General features: G+C 43.9%; 1 pseudogene; it reads right to left on the bottom strand.

Moving 5' to 3' along the window:
- Nucleotides 1-1,262: 1,262 nt before the first annotated feature.
- Nucleotides 1,263-3,703, bottom strand: LOC125474016 (annotated as a pseudogene).
- Between the last annotated feature and the right edge of the window lie 1,527 nt (nucleotides 3,704-5,230).

Below are 5,230 nucleotides of genomic sequence, written 5' to 3'. Positions count from 1 at the left end.
CTAAATTACCACAAATCCTGCCTATAGCATAAGGGATCTTAGGACTAGTGTTTAAAGCGAGTGTTAATAGGGACCCACGAGAGTCGGAAACATTTAGCCAATATACTCTGTATTGGTGGAGGAGGTCACGAGTTTAAATCTCATGAACTGATAGTTACCAATGGAACAAATAGGTCTGTCTGACGGAAGAGAGAGAGTTATAATGTTTGCTTGTTTTGGCATAGAAGGGAAGTCCCTTAAACCCTACAACAAGCATGTGATCAGTGGGGAAAATTAAACTAGACAGCTATCTAGCCAGAATATCTTCTACAATGTTGCAAGGTCTGATAAACTTAAATCTGAAAGCACCTTCAATCAAAACATAGAGAGCAGTCACAGCTCCCCATCCCTAAAAATTCAATTGTCATAAGCGAGAGAAGAAGTTCAAATAAGAGACATATCATCGTATTCCTAGATGCCTAGTAACCGAAGCACAACTAAAACCAGGAGCAAGCCTTCAATCTCAAGCAACTAGGTTAGCTGTTTCAAATTGTGTAAGGCTGTACTGCTACAAGTAGTATTGCATCTTTCGGCTGTCCTAGTTACAATGAGAGATGCAAGAAATACTTCATCCAAGTGTTACTAACTACTAAGTGGAATAAAAGAAAACAATTTGCACATACTGTAGGAGCGAAAGAGTGCAAGAAACCCTACGTTAAAAGAAAGATAACAAGGTGTTATACATGAGAGAGATATTCTCAACAGCGCTCACAAATAAGAAATCATAAATCGAACTGGCAAGCATCTTCTATCTAAAAAACCAGTAGAGATTGATATTTTAGCAATCAATCTCTATGCAAGTGAACTTAATATAGCAAATAAATGAACTATCTCTATAAAACCCATAGAATTGACAAAGTTGTATTAAGTTATCTAGCAAACCCGAGGAGATGGTTTAAATCCGGTAAGTTCTTTTCCATTCTAGTTCATTCGTTGTCAAGTATACAACATTTTATCACCGCCTTAACCAGACAAAAATGCAGCTTCCCTACTATAACATTGAAGTACCATAGCAGCAATATTCATGTCCAAAATAAATAAAACTCTACTAGGCTTGTCTGTTAGATGATTTGTTCTACCGAGAGTACTAGCCCATCTAGACTAGATATACAATAAGCAAGGGACTCACAAACATGACAATTCACAAGGATCAGGTCATAACAGAGGTGCCAATAACGTAGTTCAATATTATTAACATATTATCAGAGTAGAGTAAGCTGGAACCTCTGCGGTTAATGTGTGTCAAAAAAACCAACCTCCCTCGCTTGTCAAAATGCTGCTCCTCAGCACCTCCAAGCTGAAGCGGAGATGAGCTCTCGACGCTGCCAGCATAGAATAAGTGACTCTTGACGCTTCTCAACATGGATCCCGTGCTGGATTCCTCTTCACCACACATTCCGCCTGAGTTCAGTGAAGTTACTGAAGGGTACAGGAGTGAAACCGGCAGAGGCAAAGAGTGTTTTCAAATGGGCATCTTGTCCGGGGTTCTGAGACGCCCCAGAACAGTGCTCTCAATCTTGGGCTGAAGGAGGAACCTCTCAATCTTGCTCACAGCATCAGAAGTCACATTAATCGCATCAAGTGACTCCAAAAGGTTTATGTAGGACTGGAGGGCCTGCAGAATGTGCTGGGGGAACGGGAGGTCACTTCTATCGCAACCTCTATCCAAGGACACCACAATTTTGGGAGATAGCAGCTTCACAAAGCGAAGGACATTTGGTAAAGCGGCCGGTTGATTCGAAGTAGACCAAATGGGGAAATTCACAGCAAACTGCCTCGCCATCGTTGGTTTGAATAATGGGCAGGGAGTAAGAGTTTTGGTCCAGATAATCAAGGTTAACCACGTCAAGCTCAAACTTATACCAATCTCATTAGCAAATTCTGTCAAATTATCACGCATAAGCCCGAGCTCAACTGGGTGGTGTGTAGAAGGAGAGGCAAAGGCAGTGATTCTGAGTGAAGGGGCAGAAACACCCCTATTCCGGGTAGGAAGCTCCTGCATAAATGATGCCCAATGAGCGCCAAAACCCAATATCGAAATCAACAATGTGAATCTGATCAGCGTCTGAGAGGGCCTCAAGGAGAGCCTGGTTGCAGGTGAAATTGACAAACTGAAGGAGCGGAGAAACTTCAGAGAACACTTTGTATGCCCCCATTTTGAAGAAGACATCAAATGGGGTGCGAGTTCTCGGTGGCGGAAAGGTGGCAGGATTGTTCATGAGGAGTTGCAAAGCCTCCTTGAAATAGAAAGCAGCCCTCTGAAGGGGCTTTCCAACAGGGGAAAGCTGGTGATTGAGCCGCGCCAATATCCCTTGCGCGTGTGAAAAGTTCCCAGTCCCTACCAGTTCTGCAGCCTTGTAGAGCTGGTCGAGCACAGTATCCTGGAGTTGTTGTTGCTGCTGGTGGTGGGTCATTTCTTCACCATTTCCCAGCACAACCGTCTGTTTCGGCACCATCAACGGCTTCTGCTGAATGTGATGCTGCTGAGGTAGAAACTGCATCCCTTGAGCAAACCCCAATTGCTGCTGCTGCTGGTGTCTCACAAAAATGTCGTGTCTCGGATCAGAAAACTGACCCTTTGGATCTGATGAGTACTCAGGTTTACATTCGAGCCGGAGTTGTGGCGTTTGGGCTGGGACTGAAGCAGGTGGTACTGTTCTTGCTGGGCATACGCCAGTGGCATGAAAAAGCTCGGGTTTTGTGGCTGCTGAGTCTGGTTGCTCATGAAAAGCTGCGGGTTCAGAATCTGCGGCTTCTCGTCCGGGCTGCTCTCGAATTGCTGCTGCCCGTAAACCGCAGGCAAAGAGACCGGCAGAGCCACAGTGTTGGACGAATTCGAGAAAATGGGGTTTTGAATGTTGCAATTGACACTGTTGGTGCCGCCATTGTTGTACATCAACCCAACATTTGAAACCTTGTAATTTAGCAAACCAAAAGACCCAGACCTGTGAGGAACAAAACCCACCTTCCCATTGCTGCCATTGTTGCCGCCGTTCGAAAACCCCGAACCGGCGAACCCGAAATTCGGGACCGAAACGCCGCTGCTCCCAATTAGATCGAAATTAGGGCCCTGATCGACGATTCCCAACCCGGCATTGCCGTCGAAATCAATGGGGCTGTTGTGGTGGTTGCCGTTCCCGCTCTGCAACAGCTGCTTGAGTCCACACGACATGTCGTCCACATCCCCGGCTATCCACCTCAGCAGAGACTGGTCGTGAGCCGGAGACGCTGCCGTTTCGGAGAGCATAGTCTCCCAATCCTCCAACCCGCCAAGCCCAAGGCCGCATCTCTCGACCCCTCCTCCCGATCCGGTCACGGCCTCCAGTCCGCCGCTCCGAATCGACTGGAGCTCGCAGGCCCACTCGTCTTTCGACGACGCTGGACCCACAGCAGGCAGAGTCTCCGCAGCCAGCGACGTCGATTTGTCACCGCCACCACCACCTTTGTTAAAAGACGAAGAGAGAGTGGAAGCCGAAGTGGGTGGGCTCGGGCTTCTTCTCATATGAAGAACAGAGTTGGGCTCGCCGGTCGGAAAGCTGTGGTGGTGGTGGTTGAAAAAGCCGCCGTCTTTGTACTTGCTGCAGCTGCTGTCTGTGAAAATTGCCGGTAAACTAGCGGTTGTGATTTCGACAACCGCCTTCCCCTGCTGGAACTGAAAGGGCATCCCTCTGATAAATTTTACAAATTACACACAAAAAAAGCTCTTAGATTTGCAAAAATGGCGTCTTCTTTCAAGATTTGTGCTGAAAAATCTACTTCCAGCTCAAACAAAACAAAACCCATTTCGTAAATTCAGCTCCTTCTTCTCCATTACTGGGAAAGTCGCCTGTTTTCCTGCTCAGTTCCATCATATCTTGCTTTACTATTTTCCACACACAGCCACACACAGCTCCATTTCAATACTCTCTCTCTCGCTCTCTAACTTTCTCTCTCTAGTTTTCTTATTCTCTCTAGAATTTGCGTTTGTTGATACTGGTGGTGGAGGTGGTGTCGTTTCTTCTAATCTCTTCTTCTACCTTGTGTCGCAGCAGAGAGTACTCTGTACCCTTCGCTGTTCTGCCATGGATGCGTGCATCATAAAAAAGGTAATAAAGTTTGCTCTCCCTCCTCACCATCCTCTCTCTAGTCCCTATCTCTTTCTCTCTCTACAATTTATTTATTTATTTTCATTTTCATTTTTTTTTTTTTTTTTAACCCATCTCTCTCTCTGTGATGTTGCGTGCTGGGCTTCTCTGTCACGTCCGCAATAGTGGTCACGGTGTTGTCTTTACCATATTTTACAAGGGTAAAAATGGGCGCTTGTGTTTTTGGATAGAATGTGCACTCCTTGCTCAGATATAAAAATTACATTATAGTAAGGCCATGTCAGATCCTGTCTTTGCTTTTGCCTTTGTCTTTGCATAGATACAGATACAGTGCAAGTATTCATGTTTCCTTTTTGCCACAACTGTTCATGTTCAAACTTCAATCTATAGCCATCTATTCTTGTTTCTTATGTCCCACGTTGATTTATGGTTAATTTAGATATATTTTTAAAATGATTAAAAATATTTTTAAATAAAATATTTTTAAGTTCTAAAAGCATTTTAAGTGCTTTCTACAAAAAACATCAGTTATGTGTTTCTTTCAGGAAGCATTTTAAATGCTTTTTAAGGATTTACTAGCATTTTTACTAAGGATTATTTCCAAAAATATTTTCATTAAAAACGCTTTCAGTTATTTTAAAAGCATATCCAAACAAGCTCTTAGATCTTCAAATCTTAAAAACAACAATGCGTTAAACTAGTCTCATAGTGACACACCCCGACCTTAATCGAGGCATGCTGGCCGTCACGTAAGGGTGAAATAACCAAGTGCGCTGTGCAGAAGTGGTAATGATATGAAAATGCAAATAAATAAAAACCACTAGTTATCTTACCTTAGACTAACCTATAAGTACGAGTGAAAGTGATTAGGGTAAAGATACACACAACCAAAGCATAGGTATCGAAGTGCAGTACAGAAGACTAAGTAATAATTATACAGAACATAAAGAAACCCTACATTGATGGGTGTCTGTTAGAACCGCCGAAGATTCCTCGTAAGCCACCAACGCCGAAGTTTACCTAGAACCTGGAGGGGCACAAAACAGAAAATATGAGTGAGCAAAAACAAAACTTTTCAAAACCATTTATCTTCCTAAAAGTAACGA

Source organism: the organism of the source record quoted next, unplaced genomic scaffold (genome assembly GCF_019419815.1).
Source record: "Pyrus x bretschneideri cultivar Hongxiangsu unplaced genomic scaffold, Pyrus_bretschneideri_v1 Contig114, whole genome shotgun sequence".
NCBI classification, from domain to species: Eukaryota; Viridiplantae; Streptophyta; class Magnoliopsida; order Rosales; family Rosaceae; genus Pyrus; species Pyrus x bretschneideri.
This window is presented reverse-complemented; position numbering and strand designations above follow the sequence as displayed.